Source organism: Chiloscyllium plagiosum, unplaced genomic scaffold, assembly GCF_037043375.1.
Source record: "Chiloscyllium plagiosum isolate Xiang-an unplaced genomic scaffold, Cpla_swu_hap1 HiC_scaffold_7, whole genome shotgun sequence".
NCBI lineage: Eukaryota > Metazoa > Chordata > Chondrichthyes > Orectolobiformes > Hemiscylliidae > Chiloscyllium > Chiloscyllium plagiosum.
Window position 1 is genome coordinate 37,135,350 of NW_028270145.1, and position 18,192 is coordinate 37,153,541.

Consider the following 18,192-nt stretch of genomic DNA (forward strand, 5'->3'; position numbering starts at 1 on the left):
ACTATGGCCCAAAGTCGATAGGCTCACACATCCCTTCATGGAACTCATTTGGGCTGTATTTTTCCCTGTCATATTGTCATGTCCCTTAGTAACTTTCTGTTTCCATTTACATAGTATAGAATGATTGCATTGTTATTTTTTTCCATGTTTGGGAAATAAAAGGATTTGGGGATCATGCGTGAAAGTAGAATGGCATGAGAAGACCAGCTGCAATTCTGTTGGTGGCTGAATAGACCAAAATGATTAGATGGCCTTAGTCCAGCTTCTGCTTTTATGTTGTGTTGTTTTAGATATTTTGGTGAACTTATTGTATTATGATATCCTACATTGACAAACCTGAAGCTGAGGTCCTGAAGATGTTCTTGTGAGTAAAAGTTTTCTTGTGTACTTTGAGTGAGAATATTATTCGAACATGAAGCAATCATGTATGTAATTTTGCTGCAAAATTCTACTTTTAACATTTTCTTCAGAATTAGTTTTCAGTTCAATGTTTAATCTTCACTGAGGCCTCTGTAATATGGATACATGTCTCAACTTGCTATCTCGCTGTTTACACAAATAGTTCTGCTGTACATTGTCTTTGGTTCTGTTTATGTTGCAAAACTTTGCCACTGCACATGGTTAGTGTTGTTAATTTTGTAGGTGGATACAATTACAACTTTTAAAAGACATCTGGTGAGTTTATGAATAGGAAGGATTAAGAAGGATATGGGCCAAATGCTGGCAAATAGGACTAGGTCAGTTCAGATGAGTTGGACTGAAGGGTCTGTATCTACCCTGTATGACTCTGCTAATGTCAGCTTGCCTTAACTTTTGGCACATGTTCCTCTGTCTTTTTGCATTATCACGTCTTGCACAAGATCTTGGAAGTTTTGTATGAACTGACAATGTAATGAGGAATTGCTGCAGTTTTGGTGTTGCTATCTTTTGAAACATCGCACTTAGATATTCATAGAGTACACTGATAGCTCAGGTAAACTTTGAATATCTTGTATCACAATGTAAGGAGGAGTAGAAAGTTTATGATGCCCTTGACTAACATTTCTCCACCTACTTTGAAAAATCAAATCAGCTAGTTTATTACTTTGTTGAAATAATGCTGGCTCCAATATTACTGTGTTTGTCTCTTAATGACCATTGCACTCCAGATAATTTTCATGAACATAACATTTTGTAGATATGATGTGAAAGCATTTTTTTTAGGATCTCCTTACATTATAACAATGATTTAAGAACATGAACTGTACTGCTCAGTGGTTCCAAGTTGTATTTGATTTTAAATTTTGGTTACAAACCTTGTTGTGACATTGATTATAGATAAGCATTGCTCAGTCTCTCACATAAAATAGAAGCCCTAAGCAATAATTTTGCATCTAAACATATCTTTGTGCTGTTATATTGTTTGACTTTACTGGGAGGAGTGTGCTGATGAACCTGCCCCAATTTTCTGTAAGCCATCTCAAAATGTATGTCAATGAGACAATTTGCCTGACCAAATGCTATTCGCAAGAAAAACAATTCATACCAGGCTTTATAAGGAACAGAAAAATAACTATTGTTTCGCACTTGAATAAGAGAATGGAGAAAGAAAATAATTCTAATGCATTTCTTTGTAAGTTGAGCAATACTCTTCATGATTAGTACAAACAACAGACAGTTGGTTTCATGTAGACATTATGGGGGATATGGAGTAAACAAATACATGATGGTAAGTAAAATTCCTAAGACCACATGTCCACATTTCAACAATGGAATGAGTGGTCCCTCCGTCCTTTTTGGTTTTTAACACTAATGAAATACTGTTGACTGCAGGGTGATTGTTATTTTTTCAGATTTGATAGTTGATCAGGTGGACCAAGGTCTTTTCTTTGAATTCTTTCCTTTTTTCTTTGTCTTTTTCCCCATTAGAAAAGATGGGTGCTTTCTGTTTGCATACAGGTGTTTTTCTCTGCAGTGCATGTGCAGCTGAAGTTCGCCAATCAGAGGGCTGTCATCAGGTGGAATTTTCCATTTCAAAAGATAATTTGTGCTGGTCAGTCTTGTTCTATCCTTAATTTCATCAAAACTCAACATTGTGGCACGGTTCAAGAGTGTGCAACATTTGTCGATATTGAGTTTATGGCTAATAAATGACAAATAACATTTGCACCAGGAAATAGCCACCTCCAATGAGACAATCCAATAACCTCCTGTCAACATTGAATGGCATGACCATTGTCAAATCCCCCACCATCAGCATCCTGAGGGACACCGTTGACTAGAAATTTAACTGGACCAGTCAAATTAAAGCTATAGCTAAGAGTGTCAGAAGCTGTAGTATCTATGGAGGGATATCAAAAAAGAGAGAGGAAGGAAGACTAGTTTGGAAGGAAAAGGGAATGAAGGGTAGTTTTTAGACAACTTAAATATTATGTTTGGCATTTAAAAATAAATGCCTCGGAATGAGATTGAGGTATAGTTTTGCAGTGATTAACATTTGTAATGTCATCAAAAGACTATAACTGGAATAAACAAGATTGGCTTTAAGTTTAATTTAGTTTTTACATCAAATGTTTTCACTTTGTTACTGATGTAAATTATAGTTATTTTAAGTGAACGTGTTTACACAGGTTTTGACATGCTTCTGGAGTAGGTAGGACTTGAACCTGGACCTTTTGGCCCAGCAGTTGATCCTACCAGTGCATCACAAGAGCTCTGAATGTTTTATTCCCTAACAAGGAATTATTCCCTAATAAGGGCGGCATGGTGGCACAGTGGTTAGCACTGCTGCCTCACAGCGCCAGAGACCCGGGTTCATTTCCCGCCTCAGGCGACTGACTGTGTGGAGTTTGCACGTTCTCCCAGTGTCTGCGTGGGTTTCCTCCGGGTGCTCCGGTTTCCTCCCACAGTCCAAAGATGTACAGGTCAGGTAAATTGGCTATGCTAAATTGCCCGTAGTGTTAGGTAAGGGGTAGATGTGGGGGTATGGGTGGGTTGCGCTTCGGCGGGGTGGTGTGGACTTGTTGGGCCGAAGGGCCTGTTTCCACACTGTAAGTAATCTAATCTTAAAAAGGAATCGAAGTTGTGAAAGCATGGAGTCGAAACCTCTGGAAAGCATGGAGTCAAAACCTCTGGGCCACCAGGGTATCTTTTGATGCCATTGATACAGTTCAAGCAGCATCTTGCTTGAAGTTGGACTATTAGCCTCAGTGACACTTGACAGATAATGGCCCATTGTGTTCAGGTTGGTGATGTAATATCCTGTGATCATGGTAATACTTGTTTCCACATAAGATCTTTCAGTTAATGAAAGTAATTACATTTTATTTCAACAATTGACACATTTTTGCAATCTTGGTATTTAAAAACATAAACTGTCAGGTCTACACAATTTACACGGTCATTTTACTGTGTACATAAATGCTTAAACCCAGGCTGAATAGCTTCCAATTTCCAAATGAATAACATTTAAATTCTTCTTTTCACACATCCCTCAAGTCACATCTTTACACTAATGTTTGTCCCTGTTAGCTGTAATACATTTGTTGGTTGTATTGCTAAAATTCCTATTCTTGATTCTTTGTCTTAATCTATCAACTAGATGCAGAAAGATCTTACTGGATTTTGAATCTTGTCTTTCTTATATAGTTCTTGCTATGTTAACCATAACTTCCTCCTACTAACTCCTATTTGAAGTTGTGTGTGACCTTTCACCTGAACAATAGCTTCATTTGGATTTCATGACCTGAAATGGCAGAAGTGTCCATCCCTTTTAATTATAGCATGTTTTGTAAATATGACCTGTTCAGTTGTCTCCTTTTCTTCAGTCAACCCTGAGTACCTGTTGTTATGACATGATTAGAGATTTTTAATTTGGGTATTAAGGGCCTGTTAAACTAGGATCTCCCAAACTGTGATCATGACCACCATGGGGTTGTAAGGTGAAACTGTGGGGTTTTGAGCTTTTGAGCAAAAAAAACTCACTGATTATGAATAGCTCTGAGGCCCTTTTCAATCCTCATTTCATTCTAATAGTGGGCATTGCCCAGCAGACAACTAAGGCCCTATTTCTGCTTCTAAAAAGAAGACGGTGAAAAGTAGTTTTTTTTAAAAATCTGTATTTTTGAAGACTTAATAACATGAGTACAATTCAGCAGCTGAAGCCCATCCAGTCTATGAACAATTCATACCTTTTAAATCTTCAATCTGTGATCTTTCCATATTGAGGATGTTAAGAGCAGATACTGAAAAATGCCTGAAAAACACTATTACACTCCCTCTTTGAATCTTGTTGTCTTCTGATGCTGCAACTGGTCATTTACCGATCATCTGAGTTCACTACTCAGTTTGTGTCAACTTGTGCAGTGACCAGAAAGCTTTCTGTACACTGAACGTTGCATCGTATAACACCTTTTCTTGAGCCCAAATTCTGCCATTTACTATCAGTCTTCCATCCCCAGGATGTCTTTTGAATCGAGGATAATCTGTATTCTGCATACTTGCATATCATATCTGAAACTATCCCCAAGTTCCATCTCTCTATATTCTGGCGTTTTAAAATGTGACTAAGGATTATAAAAAAAATTGAACAATGGCAAGGACCTGTAAACTTTGAGGGGTAAAAAAATGAAATTGGATGCTATGTTTTCCCATCAGCTTTTAATTTTATCAATGCCCTTTTAACAAAAAAAAGAGAATCTCCCATTGGTGATTTCTTGTGTAAGTATTGCTTTTGATAATTCATAATATTCGTCTTCAGTATGACCATCCAAATTATATGATGGAACAATGGACATGTAGCCTCAAAGTTTTATTGATTGTGTTCAGTGGTCTACAGGTATTTATAGAACAATCAAGTTCTGTGCAAACATTTTCCACCTCGGTATAGATATATCATGTGTACACATTGTTGAAATGAACTGGGTGTTCTTGCTGTGTATCTTTAACAGAATGTTTCTGGTTTAGTCTTATGTAGATGCCCTTGGCAATGTTATAAAATATTTTACTTTTTTAGCTTGAATTACTGAACAGAGCAGATGCACCACTGAGTTTATCTTGTTTGTGCCTACTCAACTGTGTTCAATCCATGTTTTTTGTCAATGTGGTACCACATTGTTCCAACTGAAGTGGTAGGATGAAGATTTGAGTGCCACATAGAACCTGAATTGATAATTGCAGCTTTGCTGGCAAACTGCTGAGTGGTGAATAGAAATGCATCTACAAAGAAGGAAGGAGATTAAGAATGAATTACATGGGCTGATTATGAATTGCTTCAAGTAGTTCAGTCAATAACAACATTATTTGCCCCCCCCTTTCCCCCATGGAATAGCTAAACATGTTATATGCAATCATGACATAGTTGGAGGAAGTTTATACGATCAAAAAGAGGATGCTTGACAAGCAGTCTGATTGAGCAACAGAGGAGTTGTCACTGGTACTTAAATATCTCGCCTACCTTGTTTTGCAGATTTGATTGCTCCATGACTCTTAATGCAGGATATTCATTGCTATTACTGGCTCCTTTAGAAACAATTGTAAAGCAGTTTTCAATGAACTCTGGAAATCTCTTTCCCAGTTTACTATGACCCAGTCGATTTTTAGTTTACTTTTATTTGTTTCTTTGTATTAGAAATCAACATCCCAACCAGGTTAGTATGGTATCATGTGTGAGAACACAGCTGACAGATTTAAGCTTGTGTTGATGTTCTCACTATCCACTATAAAAGAATAATCTATTTGACCTTGCTGATCTGTTCATTCCTAATGTCATCATAGAGACCAAATTCCATCTCCACACTGAAGACTTGCTTTCTTCAGTGGTGCAGTTCTGCTAAATGAGGGTGGGTGAAGGATAGAACTAGCAACTCAAAGCTTGGCATTCCTGAAACACTGGGTTATCAGCAACAACAACACTGTGTGCTACCATTTCTGCATAGCCAGCAAGCCATGTGTTTGATTAGGTTCGAGATGAGCTGGATGTAGTACACAGGAAGAAATTTGCCATTTGTAAAAGGAGCAGTTTGCAAAGGCACAGTTTATTGATTTGCAAAAGAAGCAAAAGTAGTATGAAAATATGTTTTCACTCAGCAAGTAGCTAGGGTTATGGAATGTGTGGAGACAGGTTAATTGAGGCATTTGACAATTGTTTGGATAGAGTTGATGTGCAAGGATTTGAGGAAAAAGGATGTTGATGCTAGGTTATGATGCTCATTTGAAGAGCCAGGGCAGGTATGTTCGGTCCAACAGTTCTGAACAACTGCGCAACTTCTGAAGCTATGTACCTGAAAATAAAGTTACAAGGGCAATCTGATGAAACTAAAACACAGAACTATGTGTAATAAACAGTGAAAGCCTTGTGCAATTCTCATAATCATATTCTGGAAAATCAGTTCATTTCACATGGTTAGAAAAAAGACAAATAGGAGCGTGAGTAGGCCACCTGGCACTTAGAGTGCCATTCAGTAAGATCACGGCTGATCTTTGTGTAGACTAAGGTCCACTTACATGCCCACTCACCATAATTCTTAATTCCTTTACAGTTCAAAGCCCTGTATACATTGGACATAGCCAGAACTTGACCGTCCCTGGCTAAAGTGTTCAAGATATATGCTCCAGAGTTAGCCAATTGCTTAGTTAAACTGCTTTAGTGCATCCACATAACACTAGCCTCTCTGCAAGCATGTTGAAATATATAAATGTCCATTTATCCTCCCATCATGCTGCTCTTTTACAGTCAAGTGATGGAAGGCGTGCTTAACAGTACTCTCATGCACAATCAGTAACCTGGTGAACGATCCATAATTTGGGTTCCGCAAAGCTGCTTGGTCTATTTCTGATCTTTGTTCCAAAATGGATGAGAGCTGAATTCAACAGGTGAAATGAGAGTAATTGCTTCTGACAGTGAGGCAGCATTTAATGTTGAGTATGATATCATAATCCCAAAGTAAAAGTGAAAAGCGATCAGGAAAATGTTTCATTGACTGAAAATGTATGTAAGAAAAAGGAAATTATTATGTTGAATTTAAGCCTATGGGCATGACTAAAATTTGCCAGAAGTATTTGGTGATGATGAGTTGTTTCATCAATGATCTTGCATCCATCAGAAGATTAGAAGTTAAGTTGGTTGTTTGTTGAGCAATGTTCAGCTGTGTTTGCAGTTGCTCATACAGAAGCAGTCAGTGCTTCTGTACTGCAAGATCTGGGCACTTTCAGGCTTAGGCTGATAATTATCATTGATTATTGCACATTGGGCAACTCAGGCCATAAAAAGATGGTAAGAGCTAGGAGCAGGAGTAGAGCATTCAGCCCCTTGAGCCTGCTCCTGCCATTTGATAAGATCTTCCAGCCTCCTGCTTGTCTATTTTGGGTTTCAGCATCTGCAGTTTTTTTGTCTCTAATTTGATAAAATCATTGCTGACCTCATCTCTGCCTGAGCTCCTTTCTTGTCTGCTGTCCATAACCCTTAAACTCTTCTTAATTTACTAATTAAAAATCTGTCTACCTACCCCATAGCCTCAAACTATGACCTCTCATTCCAGATTGCGCCACATGAGGAAGTAGTCTATGTCTCTTTGGTCAATTCTCGAGCATTTACTATACCTCACTTAGGTCTCCTCTCCTTCTACACTCCAGAATGTATAAGCCTAAATTGTTCAATCTCTCTTCATAAACCAAATCTCTGGAATCAATCTACTGAACCTGGAATAAACTGTCTGCAGTGCAACTACATCTGTCTAGGGAGTTGTTTAAATTGATCACCAATTTTCACTGCAAGATATGGCAGGACTTCAGAACTTAGACCTAATCTGTTTGTTGTGGAATCACTTTGTTACTTGCTGCTTGCACTGTTCTAACAGGCAAGCAGTCATTAATTTTTAGCTGCCTCAGATTGACACCTCATTTTCAGATCTGCTCCTGTCAAGTCCTCCTGCACTCTTTGTTGAGCCAGAGTTGAACCATGACTGGATTGTTGAATATACTGGCCATGAAGTTGCAGATTGTGTTGAAGTACAAGTTGGCAGCTACAGATGACTCACAATGCCTCATGGATGCCTGATCTTGAGTTGGTAGAACTGTTTGAAGCCTTTCTCATTTAGCACATGGATAGTGATACACAATACAAATGGTATTCTCAATTGAAGATGGGGCTTCATCTCCAAAAAACTGTTCTATGGTCACTCTTAATGATGCTGGCATGGACAGATGGATCTGTGGCAGGTAGGTTTGTAAGGATGAGGACAGTATGTTTTTCTCTTTCATTGGCTCCCTCACCACCTACAGCAAATCCACTCCAGCAGCATGTCCTTTTGGATTTGGAAAGCTTGGTCACTGGTCGTGTTAGAACTTAGAACAGTACTGCACGAGAACAGGCCCTTTGACCCACAATTTTGTGCTGAACATGACTCTAAATTAAACCCATCCCATTTGCCTGCCCTTAGTCCATATCCCTCCATTTCTTGTATATTCATGTGCTTATCTAAAAGTCTCTTAAATACCCCTATTGTATCTCTCTCCCTTAATGTATCTCATAATTTTACAGATGTCTGTCAAGTTTCCCCTCAGCCTCTGCCATTCCAGAGAAAACAGCGAGTTTTTCTAGCCTCTCCTTATAGTTCAAACCCTTTTATCCTGGCAGCGTCCTGGTAAATCTCTTCTGCACCCTCTTCAAAGCTTCCACATCCTTGCTGTAATGTAATAACCAGAATTGAACGCAATACTGTAAGTGTGGCCTAACCAAAGTCTTGTAATGCTGTGACATGACATCCTGACATTTGTACTCAATTTCTTCACCAGTAAAGACAAGCGTGTCGTATGCCGCCTTTACCACCCTATCTACTTGCATGCCCACTTTCAGGGAGCTGTGCACTTGAACCTGAAGATCCTCTATACATCAGTGCTGTTCAGGGTCTTGCCATTGTATACATTTTGTTAATATTTGATCTCCTAAAGTGCAGCACCTCACCCTTACCATCTGCCATTTCTCTGCCCATATCTGCAACTGATCTATATCCTTCTGTATCCCTTGACAAACCTCTACACTATCCACGACTCCATCAATCTTTTTATCATCTGCAAACTTAGTAACCCACCCATCTGTATTTTCATCCGAGTCAGTTATATACATCACAAACAGCAGGGGTCCCTGTACAGATTCCTGTGGAACGCCACTAGTGACAGACCTCTTAAACCAAAAAAAAACATTTTCACCATCACCTTTTGCCTTCTTTGAACAAGTCAATTCTGAATCCATGTGGCCAAGTCACTCTGGATCTCATGTTGAAAGGTGTACTAAAATCCATGTAGACAACAACCACTGCTCAAACCTCATCAATTCATCACCACCTGGGAAAATTCAATCTGGTTATTCAGACATGACTTGCCCTGCACTATGTCATGCTGACTGTCCCTAATTAGGCCATGCTTTTGCAAATGTGCATAAATCCTATCCCTAAGAATGTTGCTGAGCCATTCTTAATGATTTAAGTCCTTACGCAGAGTATATTCTGCACCCTGGGGCACTCTGTGCTTCCTGCCAATGTTGTTTAACATGGAGCACTGACTCATTAATTGAGGGAATGTGGTTGTGGTAAGCAGCAGGAGATTTCCTTGCCCATGTTTGACTAATGGCACTTGACTTCATTGGGTCAAGAAAACCTTTAAAACTTGTTATCTGATTCCTATTTGAAACTAAAATGGAAAACGTGTGCAGGTTTTGGTGGCAGTGTTGATGTAATGAATGTTATATTCTGATTTGAAAGTTTGAATTATGTGTGAACTCTTTCTGTACTTACCTATATGGCAACATTGAAAAAGACGAACCTCCTGAAAATTTGCAATCCTTTTTAATCTTGATGTGCTGATTCTAATCCATTGAGAGTATCCCAACACCAATGAACACAACTATTGGAAATGAAGATTCTGGTTCAATTCAGAGTGTGAGAGCAGCACAAAGATACCAAGAGATGAGATGGCAACCAATGAAGTAACAACAACACAACTGCTTGAATGGTAAACAGCAAAAATAGCACGTGACTGCCAGAGCTAAATGATCCCACAATGTATCACTCAGATCAATGATTTATAGAACTGCCAAATCCAGTCTTGAATGTTGGTGGACAATCGAGCAATGAATTGGAGTGGGAGGCCCCACAAATTTCTCTATTCTTAATAATACAGGAGTCCAGCACCCCAACAGACAATGCTGAAGCATTTCTCTTCATCTTCAGCCAGATTTGGCTGGGGCTGTTTTCCCCGGAGCGTTGGAGGTTGAGGAGTAATCTGATAGAGGTTTATAAAACCGTGAGGGGCATGGATAGGTAAATAGACAAGGCCTTTTTCCTGGGGTGGGGGAGTGCAGAACTAGAGGGCATAGGTTTAGGTTGACAGTGGAAAGATTTAAGAGTTCAATGGGGCAATGTTTTCATGCAGAGGGTAGTGCGTGTATGGAATGAACTGCTAGAGGAAGTGGTGGAGGCTGGTGTAATTGCAACATTTATAAGGCATCTGGGTGGGTATACGAATAGGAAAGGTTTAGAGGGATATGGGGCAAGTGCTGGCAAATAGGACTAGATTAATTTTGGATATCTGGTCGGCATGGGTGAGTTGGACCAAAGGGTCTGTATGTGTGCTGTACATCTCTGTGACTCTGATTCTAAATGACCCATGTCTCATTCCTCCTGAGGCACCCACCATCACATCATTTTCAACCAATTTGCTTCTGCCCACCTGATGTGAAGAACAGGATCAAGACACTGGATGCAGTACTGCTAACATTTTGGCAATAGTATTGAAGATTTGTGCTCCAGCTTGTTGCACCAAACTGTTAAAATACAGTCAGATCAGTGGCCTCTACCTGCAATGTAGAAAATTATCCAGGTCATACCTAGCATAAGGAAGATAGTTGTGAATGATTCCAAGAAAATATCTCTGTCGTGGGACATCTCTGCAAGAGTTGGTAAAAAGTGTCCTTAACCCAAACATTTTTGAACTGCTGCAACTTTGATCTTCTCTCCATTATAAGGTCAGAAGTGGGATGATTGATCATTATTTTATGATGATCTGCACATTCATCACTCCCTTGACATTCAGCAGCAATTACACTGCCATCCTCCACTATCAACGTCTTGGGTTACCATTGACCATAAATTTAACTGAATCAGCCTTATAAATACTGTGGCTGCAAATGGAGATCAGAGGCTAGGAATTCTATGGTGGCTAACTTGCCTTCTCGTGCCTCAAGACATGTCCACCACCTGCAAGGTACAAGCCAGGTGTGAAAGAATATTCTGCGCATGGCTGGGTGATCCACACTTGGGATACTCAACATCATCCCAGGACAAAGAAACGCACATGATTTGTGGCCCATCCTCCCTCTTAAGGCGTAATTCCTCCATCACTGGTTGACAGTGTTGGCAGCATGCACCATCTGCAAGATGTTCAGCAGCTTTTTAACCAAGCATCCTTCAACAGCACATTCCAAATGTGTATCCTCTATCATCTTCAAGGGCAATGGCAGTAGATGCACAAGAGCACCATCACAAGCAAGTCCTCCTGCAAGTCTCATAGTATCCAGTCCTCCTACAAGTCTCATATTAGCTTCTCTGCTGCTCCTTCACTGCTGTCATCATAACCCTAGAATTCTGTCCCTGACAGCAATGTGGGTGTCCCTACAGCACATGTCCGTTAAGTTTCACGATGACAGCTGAGCATGTTCTCAAAAGATTGGGCCTAGCAAGGGACACCCACATTCTTTGAGTGAATAACTAAAAAGCCAAGACCTAAATGTAGTTGCACTTTCTGTTTACATTGTTGGGATTGGTCAAATGTGTGGCTGCAGAATTGTTCGGCTGTTCTCCGAAATATTGAATCTCTTATTACTGTTGTTTTTGTGACCTCCCTCCTTGTCGCCCACTCAGCCATCAGCTTTTCTTACATTATGAAACCCAGAGTCTTATTGTTGGTGATACTTAGTTGCAGTATGTGAGGGGTGTTTTGGAGTTTCAACATTGAACAGGTTATGCTCCTTGGATTTCGGGAACCAATGAGTAAAGTTCCTTGGCGTGGTTTTACTTTTAGACTCTTGGCTAAAATGATCAAGAATGCAGCTTAAAACTTGAGTAAAAATCTAAAACCTCATTGCTTTAAAAACTCATTTAATCATTCAAGTTTCTTAATACTTCAGGATTATTTGAGATTACATAGGATTTTTGGCACAGAAAAAGATTGTTTGACCCAGGCTATACCTGCTTTTATATTTCATGTGAGCCTCCTTTTATCTTTCTTCATTGGTGGTTCTTCTTCAAATGCTTGTACTGCCTGCTTTAAAATTCATCCCTACTAATCTCTTCCATCACTCCTAATAGCAACGAGTTGTCCATTTTTAGTAAATTTTTTTTCAGAATTTTCTCTTTGATTTCTTGTTGCTATATTACATTGACGATCTTGAAATATTGTCTCTGTTTCCACGTGTAAAATCTGTCATAATTTTAAGGCTTATATGTGGTCATACTTCAGCCTTTGTTTTGCAAGAGAAAAGGGATTCCTTTCCTCGTACAAATATCCTTGCATTTCCAGTGGTATTCTGGTTAATCTTTGCATCTGCTCCAGTGCTTCAAGACCGTCTCATGGTATGGTGCTCCTGTGTTCCTTTAGAAAGAAAGGCTTGTGCTTTGTCTGATTTTCTTATGACATGTTTACCTGTGGCACAACTAAATAATAAGTTGCACGCTATGCTTCCTTTGTGCCTTTTTGCCATCGAGACTTTGGAACTTAGATCCTTATGTCAATAATTAATTTCAATCATGATTTTATTTCCCCCAAAGTGCTGGAAAAACTGAGCAGGAAGGCAGGATCAGTGGAAATAGAGTTAGCGTTTTGAGTCCACCAAGGAAGTGTTACTGTCCAGATTAACATTTATTGAGTATCCGTAATTTCCCTCAAGATGGTGGTTAGCTGCCACATTGAAATGATGCAATCTTTGAGCTGCCAGGATACCAACAGTGCTGTTGGGAAGGGGTTCCAGGATTGTGATCATGCAGTGGTGAAGAAACTGATATATATTTTCCCAGTCAAAGTTGTGTGTGGCATGGAGGGGAACGTGCATTTGCTGGTGTTCCCATGCAACTATTGTCCTTGTGCTTTTCGGTGGTAGTGGTTGCAGATTTTGGAAGCAGCTTTTGGTTGAAGTGCTGTCCTGATGCAAACAGCTATAATTTTTTCCAGTGGTGATGGGAGTGAATGCTGAAATCTTCACGTGTGTGTGGAATATGGGTGCCAGTCTTGTCGATTTTCACGTTTTGTCTCATAACATTGAAGTGATACTGAGCTAATCCTAATATGATGCATATTTTTTGGTTAAATTGGAAAGCTTATGATTCCTATCTGTACCAATGTTAGAGGTTGAGGGTGACCTTTGTTATGGACCAGAACAAACCCCCTCAAAATATATTAAGGAGTTAGCCTAAACCCTAATTTGCATAATTTAAAGGCATGTGCCAGATGTTGCATACAGTTCTGGTCGCCATATTACCAAAAGGATGTGGATGCTTTGGAGAGGGTGAAGTGGAGGTTTACCAGGATGTTGCCTGGCATGGAGGACACTAGTTATGAAGAGAGGTTGAATAGATTAGGGTTATTTTCATGAGAAAGACTGAGGTTGAGGGGAGACCTGATTTAGGTCTACAAAATCATGAGAGATATAACAAGGTGGATAACAAGAAGCTTTTTCCGAGATTTGGGTACTCAATTACTAGGGATCATGAGTTCAAGGTGAGAGGGGAAACATTTAAGGGAAATATGCGTGGAAATTTCTTTATGCAGAGGGTGATGGGTGCCTGGAACACGTTTCCAGCGGAGGTGGATGAGGCAGGCACGATTGCGTCATTTAAGATGTATCTAGACAGTTACATGAATAGGCAGGGAGCAGAGGGACACAGATCCTTTGAGAATAGGTAACAGATTTAGATAGAGGATCTGGATCGGCCCAGGCTTGGAGGGCCAAAGGGCCTGTTCCTGTGCTGCAATTTTCTTTGTTCTTTCATTCTTTATTGCATTCTAGATGCAATTCAGTTGATCAAACGACCAGATTTGAAGCAAAAATCACTTTATTCATACACTATAGTTAAACTTGAACAAAAGAAAGAAGAAATTGAAAATTGGAACTCGATTAGAAAACTTAACAGCATAATTGATTATTTAACTACTAAACAATAACTCTTCCAATATAGTAATATCCCATAAACATGTCCTTGGCAAAAGGCAAATTCAGTACAACAGATTTATCTCAGGCAGTTGTCCAATCTAGGAGGAAAAAACATCAAGAGCAAACTCTGAGAGAAAAGCAGTTAGGGATATACTGCGGTTTCCAAATACAGCTTCAAGACCTGAGTAACTGCTACTGAAAAACTAGAACTAAGAATCCTGGTTTTGTTACACATCCTGTTCCTACTGTTTAAAAACAAAACCAAGGCCTCTCAAGCTGTTTATTTTATGGGCTTTAAAAGGTCAGCCAAGCATCTCTATCTTAAAGCCTCTTGTCAAAATAAAGTACAAAATAGACCCCTTAAAGCCATAGTATCGCCACATCTTTTCGAAGTTTATAAATTCATGAGGCACATGGATAGGATGAATAGCTAAGGTCTTTTTACCTGGGTAGGGGAGTCCAAACCTCCAGAGGGCATACACAATAAGACCAAGGAGCAGAAATTAGGCCATTCAGCCTATCACGTCTGCTCTACCATTCAATCATGGCTGATAAGTTTCTCAACCCCATTCTCTCACTTTGTCCCCATAACCCTTGATACCTGTTACAATCAAAAACTATCTATCTCTGTCCTAAATATACTCCAAACATACCTGCACAGCTGTCTGTGGCAGTGAATTCCATAGATTGACCATTCTCTGGCTGAAGAAGCTTCTCCTTATCTCCATTCTAAAAGTCTTCCCATTACTCTAAGGCTGTGCCCTCAGGTTCTAGTCTCTCCTACCAATAGAAACATCTTCCCAACATCCACTCTGTCCAGCCCATTCAGTATTCTGTAAGTTTCTATTTGTACCCCCTCTTCCTTCTCACCTCCATTGAGAATAGACCCAGAGTCCCCAAACGTTCCTCATATGTTTGAGAATGTGGATAGGGTATGAGCAGGTAGGGAAAGAGTTAAGTTTTGTGTTTTGTGAAACAAGAGGTTCAATTGAGCATGACTCAGATCAGATAAGAGCTTGCAGTTAACAATGGGGTGCTGGAGACAAGGATAATGGGTTAACAAGTGGAAAGCATTCATTATGTAGAGCCATTTAACAATATCAGAAGCATTCATATGTGAGGTCAGTCAACAAGGTGAAAAATATTAATTATGAGAAGCCAGGTATTCATTGTGTAATAGCAGATGGCTTAATCTTTACTGTTGACACTCGCTGATTGTAACGGTCACCCAATCAATAAGTATGTTGCCTTATCTGGATGCTCCTCCCTGTAAAATGACTATGTAATTCATTAAGAAACTGTTGTCCGAGAGAGAAGACCATGAACTCGTGTCCCTGTGCACACTGGTGATTCTTCTGTCTCCGTCCAGGATTGGATAAAGATGAAGGAGGTAAAACTACTGTGTCTCTGAGCATTTTGCTTTGACTGAGGGGTATCGACATGTAAAGCTGTTAATTCCTGGGACCATTCTTGTGAATCTCTTCTTAACACGCTCCAGGGCCAGCCATCCTTCTTGAGATATGGGGCCCAAAACTGCACACAGTACTCCAGATGTGGCCTGACCAGAGCCTTTTAAATTCTCAAAAGTTCATCCCTGATTTTATCTTCAAGTCCTTTCAAAATAAATGCCACCATTGCATTTGCCTTCCTAACTACTGACTCAGCTTTCAAGTTTACCTTGGGAGAATTGTGGACTAGAACTCCTAAGTCTCTTTCCACTTCAGACTTCTGAATTTTCTCCCTATTTAGAAGATTGTCCATGCTTCTATTCTGGAAATGTGTTGCTGGAAAAGCGCAGCAGGTCAGGCAGCATCCAGAGAACAGGAGAATCGACGTTTCGGGCATAAACCCGAAACGTCGATTCTCCTGTTCCCTGGATGCTGCCTGACCTGCTGCGCTTTTCCAGCAACACATTTCCAGCTCTGATCTCCAGCATCTGCAGACCTCACTTTCTCCTCATGCTTCTATTCTTCCTACCAAGGTGCATGAACTCACACTTTCCCACATTATTCCATCTGCCACTTCTTTGCCCATTTTTCTGACCTGTCCAAATCAGTGTTCAGCCTCCCTGCCTCTTCAATGCTACCTATCCCTCTACCTATCTTTGTATCATCTTTGTATCAAACTTAGCCAGAATGCCTTGAGTTCCTTCATCTCGATTGTTAAAGTATAAAGTAAAAGTTGTCCCAACACTGAGCCTTGCACAACACCACTTGTCACTGGCTACCACCCTGAGGAGGATCCTTTTATCTCGACTCTACTGTCTGCCAGACAGCCAAGTTTCTATCCATGCTAGCACCTTGCCTGTAACATCATGGGCCCTTATCTTACTCAGTAGCCTCCTGCATGGCACCTTTTCAAAGGCCTTCTTGAAGTCCGGGTAGATTAGATCAATTAATTCTCTTTGGTCTAATCTGCTCATTACTTCCTCAAAGAATTCTAGCAGATTTATCGGACATGACCTCCCCTTGATGAAATCATGCTGACTTTGCCCTATTTCACCATACACTTCCAGTATTCAGAAATCCCATCTTTCACGATGGATTCCAGGATCTTAACCACGACTGAGGTTAGGCTAATCGATCTGTAATTTTCCGTCTTCTGCCTTACTCCCTTTTTAAACAGGGGTGTGACATTAGCAATTTTTCAGTCGTTTGGGACCCTCTCTGATTCTAGTGATTCCTGAAAGATTGCCACTAACGCCTCCAGTATCTTTTCAGCTATCTCCCTGAGAACTCTGCGGTGTAGTCCATCTGGTCCAGGTGATTCATCCACCTTCAGGCCATTCAGTTTTTCGAACTCCTTCTCCTTGGTGATGGCCACCTTACTCAGCTCTGCCTCATCGCTCTCTTGAATTTTTGGGAAATTACTTGTGTTTTCCATTGAAGACTGATGCAAAGTAGTTATTCAGTTCCTCAGTCATTTCTTTGTTCCCCACTACCATCTTCCCAGCATCATTCTCTAGCAGCCCAATGTCCACTATTGTCTCTGTTTTGCCTTTTATAGTCTAAAGAAACTCTTACAATCTTCCTTTATATTCCTGGCTAGCTTACACTCTACTCTATCTTCTCCTTCCTTGTTTCTTTTTTTTTCTCTCTGGTTTTTATGAGCTTCCCAAACCTCTGGTTTCCCACTGTTCTTGGCTACTTTATATGCTTTCTATTTTGTTTTTATGCTATCCCTGACTTCCCTACTTAGCCATGGTTGCCCCATCCTCCCTGTACCATGCTGCTTTTCCCTCTGGAGGAATCTCTGCTGTGTTACCTGAATTGCTCCCTGAAATTCCTGCCATTGCTGTTCCACTGTCTTTTCTGCTAGGCTCCTCTCCCAGTCAGTTCTACCCAGTTCTTTCCTCATGCTTCTGTTGTTGCTTTTATTCAGCTGTAATGTTGTTACCTCTGATTTTATCTTCTCTGTCTCAAATTACAAAGTAAATTTGATCATGTTATGATCACTACTTTTGAAGGGTTCCTTCACCTTAAGGTCTCTTATCAAGTCTGTCTCATTGCACAATACTAAATTCAGTATTGCCTGTTCTCCAGTGGGCTCCATCACAAGCTGCTCCAAAAAGGCCATGTTGTAGACATTCCATAAATTGCTTTTCCTGCGAACCACTACCAACCTGATTTTCCCAGTCCACTTTCATATCAGAATTCCCCCATGATCACTGTAGTTTTAAGATGAGAGAGGAAAGATTTACAAGGGATCTAACGGGTACCTTCTTTGCATGGAGGGTAGTGCATGTATGCAACGAGGTACCAGCGGTTATGTGGACATGGGTACAATTACACCATTTAAAAGGCATTGGGATGGGTACATGAATAGGAAGGATTTAGAGGGATATGGACTGAATGCTGGCAAATGGGATTAGGATATCTGGTTGGTGTGGACGAGTTGGACTGAAGGATCTATTTCCATGGTGGATGGCTCTATGACTTGAAATTTTGATTTATCATTTGTCATATGATGAATTTATTAACAGATCATCATGAATCTCAACTGCCAACATCTTC

General features: G+C 40.1%; 1 protein-coding gene across 3 annotated transcripts in view; it reads left to right on the forward strand.

The window, feature by feature from the left end:
* The window catches only part of LOC122551455 (protein FAM117B), a 236,934-nt gene that overhangs the window by 54,611 nt on the left and 164,131 nt on the right, over positions 1 to 18,192 (forward strand). The gene's annotated exons all lie outside the window — the stretch shown is intronic.